This window comes from Gopherus flavomarginatus, chromosome 2, assembly GCF_025201925.1.
Source record: "Gopherus flavomarginatus isolate rGopFla2 chromosome 2, rGopFla2.mat.asm, whole genome shotgun sequence".
Classification (NCBI taxonomy): Eukaryota; Metazoa; Chordata; order Testudines; family Testudinidae; genus Gopherus; species Gopherus flavomarginatus.
Genome location: NC_066618.1, coordinates 130,861,858 through 130,873,358, shown reverse-complemented (window position 1 = coordinate 130,873,358; position 11,501 = coordinate 130,861,858). Strand labels below are relative to the sequence as shown.

At 49.4% G+C, this 11,501-nt stretch overlaps 1 non-coding gene across 1 annotated transcript; it reads right to left on the bottom strand.

Annotated features, from left to right (window-relative positions):
• Window positions 1–9,631: 9,631 nt before the first annotated feature.
• TRNAK-CUU (transfer RNA lysine (anticodon CUU)) lies at window positions 9,632–9,705 on the bottom strand. Its single transcript has one exon. It is a non-coding gene; the product is annotated as a tRNA-Lys (tRNA).
• Between the last annotated feature and the right edge of the window lie 1,796 nt (window positions 9,706–11,501).

Sequence of the window (11,501 nt, the reverse complement as noted above, 5' to 3'; positions counted from 1 at the left end):
TGGGGACTGTCAGTCTCAGGGGCCTGATTTCCCACTGACCCTTTCCACCTCTATTGGTGCTAGGAACTAGCCAACCGACCCCCCCACCTCCCACCACCACACACACTAAATTTTAGTAAAGGGCCAACAGTCCCTTACACAAGCCAGTCCCGTGAGGGTCACTGATGGCCAGAGAAGGCAGCACAAGCTGTTTCCATGGTGTAATGGGCAACACTTGGAACACTGAATCCTGCAATCTGAGTTCAACTCTCAGTGGGACCTGGTGTTGGCTTGTGGTATAGCCCTGGAGCTCACAGTCCTCAACTTCCCTGTCTCTAGTTGTACAAGAGTGAGTCTTTTCCCTCCTGCTGGGGACTCACCCACGGGAGCCAGGTCTTTGGTCGTGATGGCCACAATGGGTTGGGGCTCTAAAACTTGCCACCCTAGTTGCTGATTCCTGCAGTTTGACCTGGTGGTTGGGATTCTCGCTGCTTCAGCTGGTGCCCACAAGTTTGGCCCCTGTGCTTCCTGCCACACTTTTCCTCTGGCCTACATGGCGCTTGAAGAAAGGAGTGCCAGGGCTGGGATTAATAGTCAGGGCTTGGCAGGACGGAGGAAGAGCCCCAGGCTGGAGCCCCACACACCTTCCCTCCTCCGGGCACCTAGAGCAGAGGCAGCCCAGCTCTGTCTACTGGATACCTCGGCAGAGTAGGTCAGTTCATGGAAATACAGTCTGGTCCCAAAGCCTCCTCCAACTCTGCTCATCACTAGCTGTCAGGGGAGAGCTCATTCACACCTCGCTTACAAATCATCATTTGAAATTCTAAGGGTACGTCTTCACTACCCGCCGTATCGGCGGGTAGCAATCGATTGCTTGGGGATCGATATATCGCATCTCATCTAGACGCGATATATCGATCCCCGAACACTCTTATATCGATTCCATAACTCCACCAATCCGAATGGAGTTGCGGAATCGACAGGGGGAGCTGTGGACATTGATCCTGTGCCGTGAGGACGGTGAGTAATTCGATCTTAGATACTTCAACTTCAGCTACGTTATTCACGTAGCTGAAGTTGCGTATCTAAGATCGATTTTCCCCCGTAGTGTAGACCATCCCTAAGGTTGGTCAACATTGCTGAAGCCAATGCACCGACATTGTCAGCAAACACAACAGCTGAGTGAGGAAACCTGGCTTTGTCCAGACTTTCCAAACCTATTTAACTTTCTCAAGTAAAAGTATTTTTCATACGTTGTACCTGCTTTTAAAGTGTGTGTTGACGTTTCAATTTCCATTCAAATTTGCAACCAATGACAACATTGACAGAGCTGCATGTAACTAGTTGACAACTGGGGGTGGGGTGTTGGGGAAATTCGAGGGAGGGAGTGCACAGCTCCCTGGCTGTGGGGCGTATAGGGAATGCCCAGTTTCACTGAATTGAGTCTCCTACTGCAGCACATCAGTAGGTTACACCAAAGAGGAGCTGCAGGGTCTAGGGAGTGGGATGCCTGTGCCTTTAAGAGCCCAGCCCTGGGAAGCCCATGCTGAGAGGTGCTGGCTGTGGGAGGGGAAATAAAAAAGCCCCTCTGCTCCCTGCCCCATGTTTGCAAACACTGGAGTCTCAGCCCCCCGGGGTAACTGTTACCTCTCTGCCTCTGCCTGTGCAGGGGTTTGACCCTCTGGCATCATCTCTCCCTGGGCTTAACTCCGGCTCCTTCCCTCGTTCCTGATTTTGCCCTTCAGCCCCTCTCCTAACTCTACCTCCAGCTGCTTCACCCCCCTCCGACCAACCCATTTCCACCTCCTGCTCAGACCCTGGCCACCCTCTTCTCTGATTTGCTCCCCTTTGCCCCTTGTTAATCCCTGTAAAAAGTAGGGGGTGCTGGGTCCCATTCTTGGTGGGGGGGGGGCTGGGCACCTGGCCCCTGCCTGCCCAATGCTCAAAGCACCCCCCACGATCTTGCGGATGTTTGCCAAGTGCTGCAGAGTCACCTGCAGTGGGGAGAGGGACACGGTTAGGAGGTGTTGTAGCCAAGGATGCCTCACCCAACACTGAGATGCAGTCACCTCTGGGGTGGGTTGCACAAGTCAGCAAATGAATTTGCAACAGGAAACGCACTGAAAGGACCGAAGCAGCTGCAGGAAGTGGAGAAAAAGCAGGAGCCCTGGATCCCAGCCCTGCCCCTTCCCGACTCTACCCCCTAACCTCCACTTTCCTCCCAGAGTTGGGGGGAGAACCCAAGAGTCTTGATCCCCAGCCTTGCCCACCCCCATATTTCGATATGACTCCATCCAATAGCTGCCTCCCCAATTTGCATGGCAGCACCACAGGGCACACCAGGGACCTGCCTGTTTGCACAGGATGGGCGACGCCAGTGCCCCAGGGTGCGGAGAGATGATGCTAAGGGAGAAGCAGGCAGCAGACAGCCTCCATGACAGAGAAGGAAGTTCTAGGGGTGCCATGCTGCAAGGAGTGAGGGAGGTTGGCAGGGAATGGAAGGCTCTTCCCTCACAGCAGGTGCGTCTGTCTCCCCGCCGCAATTCCTTCCCAGCCTGACCCCAGCCCAGGCTAATCTCGGCCCAGCTACCAGGGTTAAATATGGCCTGGATTCCCCAGCTGCTGGTGGAGGGGAATGGGGCTGGGGAGCATGAGCATCTACTCTCCCTTCCCCAGACACAGTTGCATGGGAACTAACCAAAGGAACTTGCAGCACTGCTGCCTAGAGGAAATTGAGGCATCAGCCAGTGACAGACACATCATGGCTCTCCTCATCCTCATCCTCTTTTCCATATACAACTTGGCGAGGGGAAGGGGGTAAGCTCAGGGCAGTTGCACAGTTAACCTGTGGAACTTCTTGCCAGAGGATTTTGTGAAGGCCAAGACTATAACAGCATTCAAAAAAGAACTAGATAAGATTATGGTGGATAGGTCCATCAAGGGCTATTAGCCAGGGTGGGCAGGGATGGTGCCTGTAGCCTGTTTGCCAGAAGCTGGCAATGGACGGCAGGGGATGGATCACTTGATGAGTCCCTGCTCTGTTCATTCCCTCTGGGGCACCTGGCACTGGCCACTGTCAGAAGACAGGAGGATACTGGGCTAGGTGGACTTTGCCTCTGAACCAGTCTGGCCGCTCTTATGTCTCCCTTGGCGCAGCAGTGACACCCAGTGGGCAGTCAGAGTAATGCACAGAAGGTGTTTTCCTTGGCGCAGCAGTGACACCCAGTGGCCAATCGTGGTAACACACAGAGCATGTTTCCCTTGGAGCAGCAGTGACACCTCGTGGTCATTCAAAGTAATGCACAGAAAGTGTTTCCATTGATACAGCAGCGACACCCAGCGGTCAGGCGGAATAATGCACAGCGTGTGCCTCCCTTCTAGGAGCAGTGAGACCCACGGACCAGTCACGGTAATAGACAGAGTGTATTTCTCACCAAGCTGGGTATTGCACAGAGCATGTTTCCCATGGAGCAGCAGTGACTCTCAGTGACCAGCAGGAGTGGCATCAGACTCTTCTCGTTTGGTGGGAGACTGAGGTGGGTAGACAAAAAAAATTGGGGGGCTGTGCCCCCCATCACCTGGCCCCTCTCATGCCTCTGCTCCTTCTCAGTTAAAGGCCAGGCTCATCTCCTCTCCCACTGGCCAGGGTTTACAGCAATACAACCTTTATTAAAATAAAATAGTGAACAGAGTTTACTTTAAATAAGCTAAATCTGTCCAAATTTTAGTATTAAATCCAAAGTTCTTAAAGATCCCATCAACAACCAAAACCTAAATGAAAATTTGAAACCAAAAACAATGCTTAATTTAAAACCCAAACATTAAGAAAAACTTTGTTTTTAAAAATAAAAACTAACAAATGCCATAAATTAATAATTTCAAGGTTTTATCAAAAAGGTGTGCTACAGCAGGATGATAAAATAACATCAAATAAATAAGCCTGAACACTAAAACCTCCTATAAAGGAACTGAATCCTTGAATACTGGCCAAATCTGTATAAAATATGCAGAACTATGTCAAAACTGGTGTTGCAGTTCAGCCATTTGAATCCAGCAAATGTCAATTAAAAGCTCCATTCCAACTAAAAAAAACAAAACAACCCAATAAACCAAAATAGTCACAGCCTGAAACAAACCTGCACAGAAGCAAAATTAAACCTGTGCCAGCATTGGAACAAATGATGTAAATGTCTAATTCTAACTTCTTGTTTCTCGCAGGAGGAAAGTGTTTTGCATCCCAGTAACCAGGCTATCACTGCAGCTTTCCTTTCACGAAATAAGATTTTTACCAAATATAAATTGCCCTCAAATTTCTCTAAGATAAATTGAAATTGTATCTTTGCACTAATATCCCAAGTGTGCAAGTCCATCCCCTCAGAGCAGCCCCACACCCTGAGCCCAGGGGAGAATCCCAACTGGTTTGGGCATTTGTTACCCTGGGGCCTGAAGCTGATGAGAGAAAGGGAAGTGAGCCATCTTGGAGCTTTCCGATACCACCTGCTGGGAGCAGAGGGAATTGACTGAGCAACGGCCTGGCTGATTTTGACCTTGTTCTCCACCAGCAGGCTCCACTGGAGAGCTCGGGAGTGACTTGACCATAGGAGCACCCTATGTACATATTAAAAGCTGGCATTTGGGGGCCATTGGGGTGAAATGTGGGTACTTTTGGGGTTGGGTCCCACATGCGAAGGGATGTGGACAAATTGGAGAGGTCCAGCGGCGGGCAATACAAATGATTAGGAGGCTGGGGCACATGACTTATGAGACCCTGCAGGCCATATCCTGTATGTTAAGCTAAGGCAAAGTTAGCATAGCTATATTGTGACCTTTTACTAAGAAAGCAAAGTTGACCTGTATCTTGTTACTTAAATAGATAAGTACTCACGCCTGTCTAAGACCTTACCTAGACCAATCGAAAATGGAGAATGGCATAGGGTTTTTTTTCAGTATTATACCCACAGACTTAACAGGTACACCACAAGGGAACTTATGTGCATATGTACATGTCATCAACATGCACAAACATACTAGCCTATGAAGTAAGCATACCCTAATGTTTTGTGGGTGAGGAATGAAATTTGGACATAAGAGGAAGGATTTCCGGTGCTTGTGCCCTATAAAAGCGGTAACCCACCTCACTAGAGCACTTCACTCTATCATTCTGACTTACTTCCTTCACTCTCTCTCTATGTACTAGCAGTAGGCTGTACTTGTTCTTAAACTTTAAGTTTCAAGGGAACTAGGCTAAGCTCCGTTTTTGTAAGTTTTTATTCTTTGTTTATTAGGTTTTGATTTTAAGTTTAACTTAGTCAAGTAAACCCTAAGTAACACTAGCTTTTTCTAAGCACTGCATCTTTCACTCAAGAATTGAGAAACCTGAACTGCAAGGCTGGTTCTGTGTCTCTTACCACCAGGTTATCAAGGAAGGGTGTGAATACATTAACCAAAACTTTGTTGCATATAATGCCCTATCTATCTTTTGAATAGCAGTAATGCAACTGTAACTTTGTAACTCAATTAAATTAAATAAAATGTAAGCTAATAAATTAAATTTTCATCATATTATCCAAATTAATATTTTTAGTACACCCTAAATCAGGCTACATGGGACAGAGAGTTGGAGTGCAGGGGGATGAGGGCACTGGCCCTGGGAGTGCAGGCTCTAGGGTGGGGTTAGAATGAGAGGTTCAGTAACAGTAGAGGGCACAGGGTTAGGGCAGAGAATTGGGCTGTCAGGGCTCTGGAACAAGACCAGGAAAAACAGAATTGAGGTGAAAGAGGGAGATCAAGCTAGAGCAGAAAGTGGTGGGGGAAAAAGAAGTTTGAGCTGTAGGTGGGAAGAAAAAACTCCCCTCCCCCCCCTTATCAGGGCATCTAAGAACTAGGTGAGAGACAGCTCTCCCCCACTGCAATAGCAACTCCAGTGGGCCTGGGCTGAGGGGAGAATTCCTCTCCCCAGCAGCTCCAGCTGGTTTGGGTTATAGACATTTTGCCTCCACAGATCTGGTGTTCTTGGGCTGGGACAGGGGAAGGGCTCCTCTCCTCTCCATTTGGGACATGACGGGATGAGAGATGTGACAGAGCTTTACGGGAAATCATTATTTGCCTGATTCTTGTGCCAGTCCTAGTCTCTGCTGACCCAAACAAACCGTTTATACTGCATGCTGATGCCAGTTTGGAGGGTTTGGGAGCAGTCCCATACCAGGAAGTGGAAGGCAAATGTAAATCTGTAGCCTTTGCCAGCTGAGGACTGTCTGATAGCGAAACTTGCTATCCCATCCACCAGCTGCAGTTCTTGGGCTTGAAATGGGCCATCACTGAGAAATTTGGAGACTACTTGTGTGGTGCTCAGTTTCAGGTATGGACAGAGAACAATCCACTGACTTATGTGTTAACAAGGGCTAAGCTGGATGCTGCAGGGCAGAGATGGGTGGCTACTTTTGCTAGCTGTGACTTCAGCATTCAATACCAATGATTTGGTATAATAGGGAGTGTGATTTACCAGGACCATCAATTCTTGGCTGTAGGGAGGATGTAAGCAGGGTCAGAATGAACTCTACCCTGACATCTGTTGGTGATGTGTTGTAAAAGTCTTTTGTTGCTGATGTGCATGGTCACACCCACCCCGCATTGCATGATGGGGGTGCTCGTCCAAATGGTCATTTCGGCTGCTGTGAGATCCCCAATCTCTTTCTTATTAGGACAGGATTAATAAAGTGTAGTTATTCTAGTGATATGAATCAAGGACAGTAGAACAGTCCTTAGCAGTTCATGCTTTTGGGAGTCACCCGAACCTACATATATCTCATTAGGCAAGAGACATGGGTTCCAAAGCATAGTGAATTAAGAAAGATTGTAAATGGATATTTACATTTAGTACTATGGTTCTTTTTTGAAGTTTCTAGCTGCAGATTTTATGGCTTTTTTTCTTTTCTAGTTTAAAAATGAAGCTCTTTGTAATTGTATTACAAATTCAGTTCTATGCTACAGACCTAAGTTCAGTAATAGTTAAGTATGAATTTTAGATGTACTTAGAGTGGGGGGTTCTGATCTCACTTACACACTGAAAGTCGTAAGTAACTTCACAGTTAGGTAAAATGCTCTTTTCCACTTTGACTGCAAGGAAATTTTGCAGGTTGGACTCAGGGATTGCAGCTTGGGGGCAGGTCTGTTGTGGCACATGCCCCATCTCTGCAACCAACATTTGCTACCTCACTCCATAATGCCACACACAGAGCAACCTTTTACCTCTCAGATCCAGTATATATCACAGAAGAGATCTAATGGCATAAGCTTAAGGTGAGAGACTGCAGCACTAACAGCAATTTTAAGAAAATCAGAAATGTCTCTGTCTTTACACACCAGGAACAGCAAGAAGGAAATCAGCTATCAGACACAGACACAGACACAGACACAGACACAGACACAGACACAGACACAGACACAGACACAGACACAGACACAGACACAGACACAGACACAGACACAGACACAGACACAGACACAGACCCCCATTCTTCCCTCCCACATGTTTCTGGCATTTGGAACCCATACCCCTTAATGGTGAGTACTTTTCAGGCGAGGGTGAAGCTGAAGGCTTAACTGAAAACAGTTTAAGAAGTGCTCCCGTCTCTGGCACTCAGCTATCCAGCTCCCAATGGGGTCCAAACTCCAAATAGATCCCTTTTACCCTGTAGAAGCTGTAATATCCTGTGACCAGGGCAGCTGCCTAGCAGACTGCGCATCTGCCTGCCAGCGCGAGAGCGCATAAGGTGCTAATCCAGATAGTGGTGGCTGGGTGGCAATGGCTATGAAAAGCCAGCAGAGTGGTGCAGCAAAAGTGTGCTGGGCCCATAACCCAGAAATTAATGGATCAAAGCCATCCTCTACTACATGTGTGCTTACTTCTTTTGCCTCAGGGGCTTTCAGCAAGGCAGTGACCAGCTGAGCACCAAGAGCCTAGGCCATGAGGCTACCTGGACTGAAGGCAAAAGGCAGGCCTGGGTATGGCGAGGGCCTCCTGTCCTGGAATGAGGCTGCAGTGCTTCCTGGTCCCCTTTTCCCACCTACACTGGCAGGCAGCGTGTGCTGCGGGAGAACAGGAGGGAGGCTCTCGGGACACCAGGCAGTGCTGTGTGTGTGGCTGTCGGGGAAAGAGCCTAGGCTCCTGACTCAACCTGCCATTGACTCGCGTGGCTCTGTGCGCCGTCAGCCAGGGCAGGTCAGGCTGCGGACGTGACTCAGGCGTGAGCAGCATGGCCGCGCTTTCCTGACAAGGCGTGAGGCAGGCCAAGAGCTTTGCACGGCCTACAGGGAAGTGGGAGGGAGGCGTCTTTGAGCCAGCGTGTCTCGTCTGCTTCTCCCTTGCCACTTGGGCGGAGGCGGGGAGAGAGCGAAATGTTCCTGGCTGAAAGTTCTTGTGCTCGGCCTTGAGGATTATGCCTGACCCTCTGGAACAGCTGCTGGGAGATAAGTTTCTGAATGGCATCCAGCCCGGTCTCCGGGCCACTAGCTGAAAGCACTGAGGCCAAGAGGCAGCAAAATGGGACCTTTGAGGCTCCCCGCAGGCAGGGCCGGCTTTAAGAAGCGTGGGGCCCAATTTGAACATATTCGGCGGGGCCCCGGCAGGGATGACTAAAAAAAAACCATGTAAAAAAAAGCCTTTCATTTCTTAGCAGCCGGTTCCCTGTAAAAAGTTCTGATTTAAGGGATGTGCCACAGTATGTATTTTTTGTACCAATAGGGTTACCATACATCTGTATTTTTAAAAATTCCTCCCAAATGGTCTATTTAAGAACCAAAAAGCTGGACATGTCCAGGAAAATACGGATGTATGTTAACCCAACTTAAAGTTCTTTTTTAAAAAGGTAGGCCTGAATTAGAAATGAGCTCCGTTTCACATGTGTGGGTCCCCGCCACTCCCTGGGGGTGTGTGCTAGGGTGACCAGATGTCCCGATTTTATAGGGACAGTCCCGATTTGGGGGTCTTTTTCTTATATAGGATCCTATTACTCCTCACCCTTCTTCCAATTTTTTACATTTGCTGTCTGGTCACCCTAGGGTGTGCACATGTGTGGGTCACAGCTGTTCACTGCCCCTCTCATTGCAGCAGGTGTGCAGGATTACTGCCCTGGGAACTGCAGGGCACCAGTGGACATGGGGCTGGCTGGAGGCAGGGCAGGGGCTGACTGGAGGTAGGGTCTGGCTGCAAGCAGGGCAAGGCATGCGGGGCTGGCTGCAGACAGGACAGGGGGTGCAGGACTGGCTGCAAATGGGCTGGCTGCAGGCAGGGCAGGGTGTGTGGGACTGGCTGCTGACAGGGGCTGGCAGCAGGCAGGGGGATGTGGCAGGGCTCCGGGGGCTATTTAAAGGGCCGGGGCGGTAGAAGCAAGGGGAGCCCCAGACTTTTTAAATAGCCCCCAAGGCTCCAGCAGTGGGGCTCTGGTGGCAATTTAAACAGCCTGAGGCTCCAGTCCCTGCTGGGAGCCCCAGGCCCTTTAAATTACCCCCCTGGGGAAGCTGGGCCACCCTAATACAGTGCACCAGCAGGGCTTGGGTGCAGGGCCCAATTCAGGGGAATTGGTTGAATTGGCCTAAAGCCAGCCCTGCCCGCAGGCCTCAGGAAAGCAAGGAAGTAGCACAGGCTTATCACTGTCCCTGGGGGGGCTTGAACCACCATCCTTTCAGTTAAGAGCCAAACGTGCTGACCCATTGCACCACAGAGACACAGACGGGCCAGGCTGTATGGAGCACAACAGTCAGGAATCAGCTCAGGGTCCGGTCTAGCACATGCATGCGGTGGTTGGACAAGTAACAGCAAGGAACTGGACTGGTGCAGAGTGAAAGATCTGTGGGAAGGAACCGAAAATAGTACTGGGGCTGCAGTACAGCACTTGCATACACTTTCTTTGGCCGGTTTTGCTGGAAGAGTTAGCAGGGCAAGCTTGTTAGTCACAGGTCAGGGGGTGAGTTTATGCAAATTCTGGACTCTGGGACTACAGCTGGGGTGGGACAGGCACATCTTTTGTGGCACATGCACCTTCTCTGCAACCAACCTTTGTTACTTCACTCCATAATAGCACACACATAGTAATCTTTTACCTTTCAGCACCAAAATATACAATAAAGGAAATCTAATAGCATAAGTTTAAGATGAGAAACTTCAGTACTAACAACAATTCTAAGATATTCAAAAATACCTCTGTCTTTAGACACCAGACAGAACATCCATCAGACCAAGCACGCACACACAAACAAACATCCACTCCTACTTCCCACACACCTTTGGGGGGGAGGGGGTTTGGAACCCATACCCCTTAATGATGAGTCCTTTCCAGGCGAGGGGCAAGCTCTCAGGCCTCAAATGTCAGGTACAGTTACTCTCTCCTTGATCCAAAATAAACAGGAAAATACACTTGATTACTCCTGCCCCAATAACAAAGAGACAGGGGATCCCACAGCAGCTGAAATGACCATTTGGACAAGCACTCCCCTCATGCAATCTGGGATGGGTGTAACCATGCAAATGACATCAGCCCCAAAAGGCCTTTACAACAGATCACCAACAGATGGCAGGGTAGAGTTCATACCGACCCTGCTTAAACTAGATTGTGGCAAAGATTAAAAAACACTGAATGTTAAAACTCACCAAACGCGAGTGAATCCATTCTCATTGTCGTACCCGCTTCTTAATCTCCACACCTGAACGTAGCCCTCACATGGACAACATACCCTCCTAACTCAGTGTCTGTATGTTAACCTTTTACCCCCAGTCGGGGCTATTGCAGATTCTGTATTCCTTACGCCACCCGAACATAAACCGAACTTCGCAACCCCTGGGTAATCTGTACATTGTTCCCTGATCACCAGAAACTTCTATGCCTAAACGCTGTACCGTACACCTTTTTCTTCTTTGAACGTCATCTTACTAAAATGTTGATATTTGTTCGAGATCCCGGCTCCTGTTCCTTTGCAAGGCGTGTGCCTTTGCTCCAGGTTTTAGTTTGCTAATACAGCGGGGGCAGGGTGGGGGCCGATTGAGCCAGAGGTGCTTGCCTGCTGCAGACACGGATCTAAGGCTGAACTTCGTCCCCCACAAGCTGAAGGCTTCACTGAAAACAGTTTAAGAAGTGCTCCCATCTCCGACACTCAGCTATCCAGCTCCCAATGGGGTCCAAACCCCAAAGAGATCCTTTTTACCCTGTAGAAGCTGTAAAATTCTGTGACCAGGGCAGCTGCCTAGTAGCCGGCGCATCTGCCTGCCAGTGTGAGAGCTCGTAAGGCACTAATCCAGATAGAGGTGGCTGGGTGGCAGGGGGAGTAAAGAGCCAGCAGAGTGGTGCAGCGGACATGTGCTGGGCCCATAACCCAGAGGTCAATGGATCAAAACCATTCTTTGATACATGAGCACTTGTCTCTTTTCCCTCTGGGCCTTCAAGCGATCAAAACCCTCAGCTTGCGGGCCCAGCTCTGTCTGCCATGTGCCTGGGCAGCAGCAGGACAGTCTCAGGAGAGCAGCTCCC